The sequence below is a fragment of the Chrysochloris asiatica genome, unplaced genomic scaffold (assembly GCF_000296735.1).
Source record: "Chrysochloris asiatica unplaced genomic scaffold, ChrAsi1.0 scaffold00041, whole genome shotgun sequence".
Lineage (NCBI taxonomy): Eukaryota > Metazoa > Chordata > Mammalia > Afrosoricida > Chrysochloridae > Chrysochloris > Chrysochloris asiatica.
The window spans coordinates 8,951,950-8,963,725 of record NW_006408559.1 but is presented as its reverse complement, the minus strand read 5'-3'; the positions used below and the strand labels follow the sequence as shown (position 1 = coordinate 8,963,725).

The 11,776-nt window shown below is 44.5% G+C and overlaps 1 protein-coding gene across 6 annotated transcripts in view; it reads left to right on the top strand.

Moving 5' to 3' along the window:
• Window positions 1-3,896: 3,896 nt before the first annotated feature.
• CNOT4 (CCR4-NOT transcription complex, subunit 4) overlaps window positions 3,897-11,776 on the top strand; it is a 158,164-nt gene continuing 150,284 nt past the window's right edge. For all 6 annotated transcript variants that reach the window (XM_006861153.1, XM_006861151.1, XM_006861152.1 and 3 more), the window contains exon 1: window positions 3,897-4,131. The gene's annotated coding sequence lies outside the window, so the exon portion shown is untranslated. The remainder of the gene's footprint in view (window positions 4,132-11,776) is intronic.

Sequence of the window (11,776 nt, the reverse complement as noted above, 5' to 3'; positions counted from 1 at the left end):
ATGTGCATAAGGACTGGTAATATGGTATAGTCACAGTAGGCTGGAGGTAGACACAGGTTGACTTAGGTGAAAGGGAAAAATAAAATAAAGTAACTAAAAAAGGAACACTGGCAGGAGAGGGTATTGAGTCTGTCACTTATTAGTTAGTGACCCAGGAAATCTCACTTCTTGATTGTTGTTAAGTGCCTTCAAGTCGGTTCCTACTCATAGCAGACCCTGTAGAGGGTTTCTGAGGAGCAGATGGTGAGTTTGAACCACCAACCTTGAGGTTCAAACCGACTTTGCAGTCCAGTGCATTATCCTATAGTGCCACACCAGTACTCCTCTTGACTCTTAGATCTTCATCAATGAGTCACATTAGATGTGATAGTGCCCCCTAATGGTAAACACTAATGGGAGACACTACTGCCCTTTGCTGTGCAGAGCACAGTTGGCTGTTGTGCTTAGGTGCCATTAAATCGGCACCGACTCATAGTGACCCTACGCACAACAGAACAAAACACTGCCTGGTCCTGTGCCAACCACACAATCGTTGTTAAGCATGAGCCCACTGCTGCTGCCACTGTGCCAATTCATCTTTTTCTGACCCTCAACTTTAGGTACTCTGGCAGCATAGTGGTTACGAATCGGGCTACTAACCTCAAGGTCAGCTGTTTGAAATGACCAGCTGTTCTGCGGGAGAAAGATGAGGCTTTCTGCTCCCATAAAGATTAGCCTCAGAAACCCTGTGCAGGGTCACTATGAGTCAGAACTGACTCCACGGTACTTAACAACAACAACCTCTTGATAATGTTTGAAGTATGAGAGACGAAGTCTGGTTAAGGAGCAGTCTGGCTGGACTTCTGTCAACACACATTGGTTTGTTCTTTTGGCAGTCCATGGTACTTTCAATATTCTCAACACCACAGCTCAATGCATCAATTCTTCTATGGTCTTCCTTATTCACTGTCCAACTTATACATGCATATGAGGTATTGGAAATACCATGGCTTGGGTCAGGCTTACCTTGGTCTTCAAACTGACACCTTTGCTCTTGAACACTTCAAAGATGTGCTGTGCACCAGATTTTCCCAGTTGGCTAGACTTCCTGTAATGTGTGGGTCTTGGTGGCACAGTAGTGAAGCGCTCAGCAGCTAATAGACAGCTGCTCCAGAGGAGAAAGATTTAGCAATACACTTCCATCAAGATGCAGTCTGGGAAGCCCAGAGCAGTTTTATTCTGTCTTGCAGAGTTCCTATGAGCCGGTGTTCTTGCTGCAGATTCTCCACAGCCTTCCTGCCTAGTCTGCCATCTTTCTTACTTCTCCTCCAATATTTTTTTTTCCCCCTCTTTGTACACCATCCCTCTGCCATTTTTTTGTAATGTGGCGGGTTTGTGTGATGCTATGATCAAATCCACCAGCTGCTTCTTGGAAACCGTACACGGAGTTGCTATGACTCGGAACTGACCCGTTGGCACTTAATAACAACAATAATGCTGGAGGAGTCCTGGTGTGGTGCTGCAGGATAGCATTGGACTGCTAAGCGTGAGATCAGTGGTTCAAACCAATCAGCCCCTCCTTGGAAACCCTATACAGGGTTGCTATGAGTTGAAAGCAACTTGACAGCACTTAACAACATGACGCTGGATGGTGTGCCCACAGTATTTGAAAAGTCAGCATGGTGGACAAGTTTCCATGGAGCTTCCAGACTAAAACAGACTAGGAAGTAAGACCTGGTGATCTACTTTTGAAAACAAACCAATGACAAATCTGTGGATCACAATACTGTCGGAGATAGTGCTGGAATATGAGCTCCCAGGTTGGAAGGCACTCAAGATAACACAGTAGTGACAACAATGGACTCAAACAGGCCAACGATTGGGGACGATGGCGCAGGACGGGGCGATTTTGGTCTGTTGTACATGGTATGGCCATGAGTCACAGCGACAACATTTTCTTTGTGTATCTTTCAAATTACAAATAGGGCATCACGTTGTTTGAAAACAAATAAAATCATGTATGTAGGCAGGTTACACTCTCTGTGAATTTCATTTTAGGATAATAAAGTGGCCATTATGAAAATACTCACTATTTTAAAAGAGCAGTTGGAGTAAGCCAAGGTTGCAAATCACTGAATTAGTGGTAGCGTAGTGGTTACGAATCGGGCTGCGAACCTCAAGGCCAGCAGTTCGAAACTACCAGCGGCTCCGCGGGAGAAAGATGAGGCGTTCTGCTCCCGTAAAGATTTACAGCCTTGGAAACCCTGTTCAGGGTCGCTATGGGTCGGAACCGACTCGACGGCACTTAACAACAACAACAACAACAAGACTCCCTTCCAATTTTTACTTCTATCATTCTGATCGGTCTTCAATTATGGGAAAGGCTTCTTTTTATTTGTTCTTTCATTATTGTGTTTTTATTCCAGCACTAAATTGGTTATAAGGAGCTCTGGTAGCGTAGTGGTTACGAATCGGGCTGTGAACCGCAAGGTCAGCAGTTCGAAACTACCAGGTGTTCCGCGGGAGAAAGATGAGACTTTCTGCTCCCGTAAAGGTTTACAGCCTCGGAAACCCTGTACAGGGTCACTATGAGTTGGAACCGACTCCACGGCACATAACAACAACAACAACATGCTCGATGTTTAGCTCCGTAGAAGATAAACCTAATGACTCCCCAAATTTTCTTGCTAGGAGACTCCAGAATGAGTCTCTTAATTTTCACTTTATGCTACGTGTGAGCTTATTACAAATTTTAATTTCTCACCATACGATTGCTGTGAGGGCTCGACTGTGAATAAATTCAAATGCTGAGAACAAACGTGTACTAAAAAAGGAATGAAATGAGTTGAGTACTTCTTAGCATGACATTAAGTTCATGGACAATCTTTTTCAAGTCCCCTTGCTTTAAGCTTTTTCTTTAATAGCTGTGATGCATCTTTTCGTCTGTTTCGATTGCCTTCTCCCTTCTCTCTACCACCTCAATGCACATGTTCAAGGGGATCTCAAAGACTATTTGTTGCAATAAGCAAAGAACGACTGCTCGGTGCAACACTTCCATCAGAGTTCAAGAAGTACGCGGGAGGGACCAGAACATTGATGGGCTTTGGCGAGGCAGGATCCCCAGCCCGGCAAGCTTAAGTATCGCAGCTGCATTCTTGGTTTCTTTGGGAGGCTTGCGGAGTTTGTCAATTTGACTCACATTAAGTTTTCCTGACACCAGCAATAATTTGCACTTTATAAAAAGTCCATTTAATATTCTCAACTTTACATCCTTAGGAACACAGGGTTTTATAGTTGCCATCATGGGTCTTGGGTTCTCTTGCACAGGACAATTTAGGGTATTTTACTCCCGGAGATAAATATACTTTGAGGATGGGAAATAGCACGGTTCCTGCTACAAAATGCGGTTCCTTCTAAAAATGCAAAGGTCCTCACTATCCGTACACAGAAGCAAACTGGCACCAAATTCTCTTCCCAGATCAAATCCCGCGCTCCTCGAGGCATGACTTGCCCGTCCCGCCCCTTTAGATACCTAAAGGGGGCGGGGCCTACTAGAGGCGTCCTCCGCGCCCCTGAATCGTTCCAGTCGCCCCAAGTTTTGGTCTCCTACACTTCAGCAAACAATCAGGACGCAGAACCACTAGCGGAAACCTCCAGCTAAATGACAACACAGCGGCACACGCGGGCCAACCAGGGAGAAAATACGAAGAAATGCGACAGCAACTCGGCAACCACGTGAGGTTGGCGACCCCGGCCGCCCTCGCAACCAGAACTACAACTCCCGGCGCGCCGCTAGCCAGCGGCCCTTGAAAAACTACAAATCCCAGCGTGCTGTAGGAGCGGCCGCCGCCACCGCCCACTGGGCAGCCCACAGCTCCTCCGCCCCTCCCCCGCCCCGTCCGACCGGCTCGGCGTGCGCCTGCGCACAGCAGGCCGGAGGAGTCTTACCCTAATGTAAGATGGTGGCCCGTCTGGCTGTGGAACCCACCGAAAGCTGAGAGTCTCTCTCTCTCAGCCGTAAAGGTCGGACTCGCTGAAGCAAGCAGGCCCGGTTGTGAAGAGTTTTTTCCCCGGCTCGCGTTCACAGGCCTCTGGCGAGGACGCGGCGGCGTGCGGAGTCGGCTTTCAGGAAAAGCGAGGCACGACAGGCGGGTGAGTTGTGCGGGGCTGGGCTTCGGGGAAACCCGGGCTGACCCGCTACTAGAGAGCGGAGGCTTCACCGGGACTGTGCAGGCCGCACCCTCCCTCCCCACCCCCCGCCTCATCCTCACCCTCTTGCTGCTGGGTCTTCCTCCTCCTCTTCCTCCCTCTCCCCTCTACGCCACAGCAGTTACCATCAGGAAAAGGGAGCGGGCCCGGCTCGCCTTGGGAAATTTCCTCCAGCGGGAACCAGGGCGGCTGCTCGCCTCCAGCTTGCCCTCCGGCTCGTGTGGGCTGGAGCTCCGGGCTTTTGGAGCCCCGCTGCCTCGCTGCCCCCGGGCCCCCGAGACCAGAGCCATCATTGCCCCTCGGATCCCGGGGCTGCTGTCGGGGCAGCCCGCCGCTCCGTGTCCACTGATCCTGCGGCGCGGGTTCGGCCCCCGGAGTGACCCTTTGCTCCCCTCTCCTGCTTGGCCACCAGTCCCCGGACTGTCTGCCTGGCCTGAGCGCCTTCGGCTTTGCAGTGTCGCCTTTGACCACATCTGTCATCTTCCAGCTGCCCCTCAAGTGTCTGGATTGTGCTGCTGCCCCGTCTGAGCCACCTGTTCCGCAGCCTTCGGCTGGTCCCTTCCCTCTCGTCCTGTTCAGATTCTCCCAGCACCATTCCAGCCAAAGGGGGAGACCTGCGTTGGCCCTTGTGAAGTCTAGGAAGTTGAGCAGTCGGGTGGGGAACGGGGAGACAGACGTTCTCGGGGAGGGACGTCTTCGCTTGGCTCTCGGTGACCGACGTGACGTGTGGATTACCGGCTCTGTTGGGACTTGGCTTTTTGTTTTCTTTTTTCCCCTCTAGTGTCCCCATGCTCCTAAGTGATATTCTGAATGGCCTCTCCCCGGGCCACTTAATGTGCCCGTGAATAGCATCTCTCAAAATAAGATAAGTGTGGTGCGCACCCAAGACTGCTCGGTGAACTCCGCAAGCAACTGCATGTGATTTTTTTGTTTTCTTTAGATGCGGTACTATTCGCACAGTGGTACTCTGATGTTCCACCGAATTGATGACACTTTCTTTTTGGTCTAAGTGGAAATTTCCTCGCCACCAAATACCAGATTTACTTAGTGTTTTTGCTCTTGGGAAGTTCTGACTTGACACTTTTAGGATGGTAGTTATCTGAAGAAATACTCACCCGTTGTATGTATACAAAAGAAAAACAAAACAACCTCACTCTCCCTTTGGCTGGACTCCTGGTATGGTGCTGGAGGGTCAGCATTGGGCTGTGAACCAAAAGGTCGGGAGTTCAAATCCACCAGCTGCTCCTCAGAAACCCTAATACTGGATCACTATGAGTCAGAACCGACTAGACAGCACTTTACACCAATTTCTTTAGTTTACCTAAATCCCTCATGTTTCCAAAGCAAAGAAGGGGGCTGGGCAAAGAGATGACAATGCTGTGCACATGCGTGCATTTGGTGGCACTCACTGGCATTGTCAACTACATGGAAAAGCAGAAGACTTGAAGCAAGAGTTGGCCTGTAATGCCCATGCTTTGTTGAAATAAGAAATGACAGTGTGCTGACAAATGGCATTATGGCTTTGCTGTCATTGGTGGTGGTGGTGGTTATGTGCCGTGGAATAGGTTCCGACTCATAACCACCCTGTACAGGATCTCTGAGGCTGCACATCTTTACGGGAGCAGAAAGCCTCATCTTTCTCTTGCGGAACAGCTGGTAGTTTTGAACTGCTGACCTTCAGGTTTGCAGCCTGATTCGTAACCACTGTACTACCAGAGCTCTTTTTGTTATTATTACGCACTCTGAAATCAAGAGTTACCAGAAAAGCAAATAGGATTACATGGATCAGATCCTTACATCTCAAGTTTAAACGCAGCTAAGACTCTGTGTTCTTAAGGTATCTGTAAAATATGTTTGATGTCATAGTAGTTATCTCATGCACCACTGTCTTTTACTTGCAAAAGTAATAATACCTTTAAACATAAAAGCAAGTTCACACAGTCATCCTTAGTCATTTCTGCGCATTGCTGGTTCATTGGATTTTTGCTAATTTTATCTGTAAACTTCAGGAATCTTGCATTTATATGCACTTGATTGTGACAGATGCGCTCTTACCCCGAGTGTAAACTACGGTTAGAAAAACTGTTTATAAAACTTCTTTTTGCCTCTGAGCTACTTAAACCCATTGGGGGAGGCTAAATAAATTCATACTCTACTGAGAATAGGAAGCAATTTATATAGAACATCTAGTCCGAATTGTAAGTCAAGATATTTTTTGCTGTAATCCTACTTACTCACAGTTTATCCGTAAGGATGCATTTAATATAGTTGAGCTTTAACTTGGAGTAAAACTTGCTTCATTTTTCTTTGTAAGATAGTATTGGAGCAGTTTTCCAGTTTGAACAAGCTGAATACACACAGGTTTAGAAACTTGTGGCTGTCTTACTTTTACTTGGCCAAATTGTCAGCAGTGTGTTTTAGGAGACGAGTTTGTCTGGCAGAGGGGGACCAATTATTTTAATATATTTTTTCTTTTGTAAAAGTATTTTTTCTCATTACATATTTCCTCGAGTCATTTAGTCCCTTCCATACTTCTTGGTGGAGTCTTGGTGTGGCGCTGTGAGTTAATGTGCCAGACTGCAAAGTCGGTGGTTTAAGCTCACCAGCTGCTCCTTAGAAACCCTGTACAGGGTCGCTATGGGTCGAAATCGACTTGACAGCACTTAACAACAACAACATACTTCTTGGTTGTTGTTGTTGTTCAGTGCCCTTGAGACGGTTCTGACCCACAGCAACCCTGTATAGAATTTCTGAAGAGCAGCTGGTGAGCTTGAACTGTTGACATTGTGGTTCAGACCTACTTTTCATTCCAGCACATTAACCTGCGGTGCCATACCAGGACTCTTATACTTCTTGGTGGTGGTGGTGATGGTTGTTCAGTGCTGTTGAGTCAGTTCTGACCCATAGCCACCCGGTATAGGGTTTCCGAGGAGCGGCTGATGAGCTTAAAGGGCCGACCTTGCAGTTCAAACCAAATTTGCAGTCCCGCGCATTAACCCACGACACCTTTAGCCCATTGCAGTTAAAGTGGATTTCTCTTTAGGATTTTTAGTCTATTGAAAGAATACCTGGCAAATTCTTTGACATTTTGATAGGAAATAGGGAGCTTTCTAAAAATATGTGTGGGTCATGTTTTCACACGTGGCCTTATGAATATTGCAACTTCATAATTTTGTAGTCTTTTTTGATATTTTGTAATACTTCTGTCAGGTGTCATAGTTTGACTTCTTGCAATGAATGGATTATTTCTAAAGGGAGATTTTTTAAAAAACAAACAAACGAATTATTTAAAGTTGGCTTCTTGTAAAATTTGTTTTTTAGAAAATTATACAGACAAATCTTTGATTTCATTAGAATAAGACATTTAGAATCAAATGGCAGGAACATAAAATTGTTTGTAATGCCTTTCACCTTCAGCCTAAATGGGAGTTCCAGTTATAGCAAACAGTGCAGATTACTTTGTTAAAGAAAAAGGGATTGCTTAAGGATGAACTTGCATTAGGAGAGTTTTGTTTTAAAAATGATTTTACTATTCTTAAGAGAATGAAAAAATGTCTTCTCAATTTTAGAAGCTTAATTAAAAAAAAATTTTTTTTTTAGCAGCTTTATTTTTGGAGCCTTTTCTTACTCCTGGTTTAAAAATTAAAGGATCCTATATGTATGCCTTTTTTCATATGACTGCATATGATACTGGATTGAATTTCTTTAGATGCACTGTTAGGAGTTTTATAGACATTTATATAATTGAGAATCCAAACCAAACCAAACCTACCAACTGCCATCGAGTCAGTTCCAACTCCTAGTGACCCTATAGTACACAGTAGATCTGCCCTGTAGAATTTCCAAGGCTGTCACCTTTCCAAAAGCAGACGGCCTGCCTCATCCAGCTCCCTTGGAGTAGCTGGTGGGTTCAAAGTACCGACCCTTTGGTTATCAACCGAGTGTTTTCACCACTGCATAATCAGGCCTCCTTTCAAATGAGATGAATCCACCACCATCAAGTTGATCTTGACTCATAATGACCCTGTATAGGATTTCTGAGGCTGTAAATCTTTACAAGATTTACAGAAAGCCTCCTTTTTCTCTCCGGGAGTGACTGATGGATTTGAACTGCTGACCTTGTGGTTGAGCTGCTGCTCAGCACGTAACCCACTGTTTGTGAAAATTCCACCCTGTGCAGAAAATGCAGTCATCTGTCAGTAAGTCTAGTGCTGTTTGACTTTGGTGAAGAAAGTTTCAAGAGTCAACTCAGTTGGTTCTGAAGAAAAATGGGAGGGAAGTAAATAGGTTATAGAGATTTTTGCTGTTCTAGAAATAGTATAACTAGACTGTACTACATACTTTTCTCAAAGGATTTCCTAAATCTAAATGGAACTTGTAAATGGTTTTCATCTCAGTGGAATAGCATGTGTTAGATAAAACTTGTTAACACATTCTGAGATTATAAACTGTATGTTACCCCAGTGATCTTAGGGGAAATGTGTAAGTGCCCATTGTTGTATAAGATATGGCAATATTCCTGATCTTTAAAGATTGTAAGGATAAAAATTTGAGGAGTGTGGTGGCTATGTAGGATAAGCACTGGACTGCAAACCACAAGGTCAGCAGTTTGGGTTTACTAGCTGCTCTGTTGGAGAAAGATGAAGTTTTCTGCTCCAGCAAAGATTTATAGCCTTGGAAATCCTACGCAGGGTCACTATGAGTTGGAGCTGATGCAACTGCACTTATCAGAAACATCGACAGGATAAACAAACCATAAAAGCAGAACTATTTCTGTGATGTAGGGAAGAAGGTACGCATGACATTATTTTAATCAGGTATTTTGCTATTTCCTAAAAGAACTTTCAAAGTTGTTTCAGTCTCATAGTATGTCCCTTTATTAGAAAAGAGTATGTGGTAAATACCAGTTGTTTTCTTAATCATAAACTTGTTTATAGAAGAGACAATTGCAGTCTTTTAGATTACTTTTCCTGTAGTAGTCCATATCAGAAGGAAGAACTCGTATGCTAATAAAAAGAAGATGATCACTTAGAGGGAAACCGAATGTTGAAGATAGCACAAGTCCAAGGCATTTTGAGTATGAGTTGTTTTTCTCCTAAGGAGAGTATTTGTGAGGCTAGTTTCATTATCATTAAACTCTTATTTATATAGGAGGTTGTCCAGTTTTAAACTTTAATTGCACTGGGTGATGGGCAGATGATGATGTATTGCTATTTGTACACGTCAGAGATCTGTTCAAAAAACTTAACAATGCTTAAAAAAATTTTTTTTAGTATAGGAGCTCTGGTAGCGTAGTGGTTACGAATCGGGCTGCGAACCTTAAGGTCAGCGGTTCGAAACTACCAGCCGCTCTGTGGGAGAAAGATGAGGCTTTCTACTCCCGTAAAGATTTACACCCTCGGAAACCCTGTACAGGGTCGCTATGGGTCGGAACCGACTCAACAGCACTTAACAACAACAACAACATGGTAACTAGGATCTTACCCTCTGAGTACTTGAACAAAATATAGAATAGAAGGGGAAATCACAGTAATCAGATTGATGTATATGACTAAAACTAGCTTTGATGTTATGCGGGGAGAGTCAAGGCAAATGATCAAGTATAATTAAAAGAATAAAATGTCTATATTAAAAAGTAAGTGTTGTATGATTGCTTTTAGGAGAATAAAGTGATGTGGGGAAACCAGTGATTGAGTTTTAAAACTGGCTATTGGCTGAAATAATCAGAGGGACAAGCAGTCCTTAGCAGCAACAAATAGATACATTGTCATTATGCCAAATATTTGAAATTTCTTAGCCAGTTTATTCATTCCTGGATAAGCGTTTGGTTCGCATTACCCTATCATTGTGTCTTTCCAGAAAATAGTACTTCAATCTCATGGAGACTTAGGCATTTTGGGGAAACAAAATGTTGTAATGTATTTTGATTTTGTCATGTTAAATGAAGTAAAGGAGTCCCTAATGAGCTCTGGTAGTATAGTGTTTACCAATCGGGCTGCTAACCTCAAGGTTGGCAGTTCGAAACTACCAGCAGTTCTACGGGAGAAAGATGAGACTTTCTGCTCCCATAAAGATTTACAGCCTTGGAAACCCTGTACAGGGTCGCTATGAGTCAGAACCGACGCCACAGGACACAACAACAACAACAAAGATTTACAGCCTTGGAAACCCTCTGCAGGGTCGCTATGAGTTGGAATCGACTCCATGGCACACTATCACCGCCAAAGGAGTCTCTGGGGTAGTGCAGATAGTTAAGTGCTTGACCACTAGCTGAAAGGTTGACATTCAAATCTACCCAGAGATGCCTTGGAAGATAGGCCTGGCAGTTTGCTTCCCAAAGGTCCCAGCCTTGAAAACCCTGTGGGGCAGTTCCACGCTGTATAGGCCAGCTTGCCGTGAGCTGGAATTCACTCTATGGCCACTAACAATAACAACAACAAAGACAGTATTAGCCTGTTTTTTAAAAAAGACTTCTAATTGTGAAAAATTTTAAATAAATACGGAGTAGATAATAGTATCATGAATCCCATGTAGCCATCACTCAGTTTCAAAGATGACTAACTGTTGGCCAAACTGACTTCTTTATACCCCCCACTTACTTTACCTAAAGGAACTTTGGTAGCATATTATTGTTGTTATGTGCCGTGGAGTTGGTTCCGACTCAGAGCGACCCTGTACAGGTTTCCGAGGCCATAAATCTTTATGGGAGCAGAAAGCCTTCTTTTTCTCCCGCGGAGCAGCTGGTAGTTTTGAACTGTTGACCTTGCAGTTTGCAGCCCGATTCGTAACCACTACGCTACCAGAGCTCCTTTTTGGTAGCATGTTGTTGTTGTTGTTAAGTACCGTGGAGTTGGTTCCGACTCATAACGACCCTATACATGGTTTCCAAGGCTGTAAATCTTTACGGGAGCAGAAAGCCTCATCTTTCTCCCGCGGAACTGCTGGTAGTTTCGAACTGCCGACCTTGAGGTTAGCAGCCCAGTTCGTAACTACTATGCTACCAGAGCTCCTTTTGGTAGCATAGTGGTTACAAATTGGACTGCTAACCTCAGGGTCAGCAGTTCGAAACTACCCACTGTTCCACAGGAGAAAGACGAGGCTTTCTGCTCTCATAAAGATTTACAGCCTCAGAAACTTTATACAGGGTCACTCTGAGTCGGAACCGACTCCATTGCACACCACCATCACCATCATCAAAGATTTATAGCCTTGGAAACCCTGTGCAGGGTTGCTGTGAGTCAGAACTGACTCTGTGGCATATAACCACCACTTTACCTAAGGAGCTGTAGTAGCAGTGTTGGGCTGCTGACCGTGTTGTTGAGTGCTCTGCTGGAGAAAGATCAGGCTATGTGCTTCTGTAAAGAGTTAGGGCCTTGACAACCCAAATGAGCAGTTCTCCTCTGCCCTATAGGGTGGAATTGATGTGATGGCGATGAGTGTTTGTTTTCTTTTAACCTTCCTTACCCTCCCTCCTCTTTGTGCTGGATTATTTTGAAGCAAATCCTTGTCATGCCATTATTTCATTTGTACTAAAAAATCTTCTGACATAATAAAATATCTTTTTCCCTCCCTTACGCATTCAGTCAGC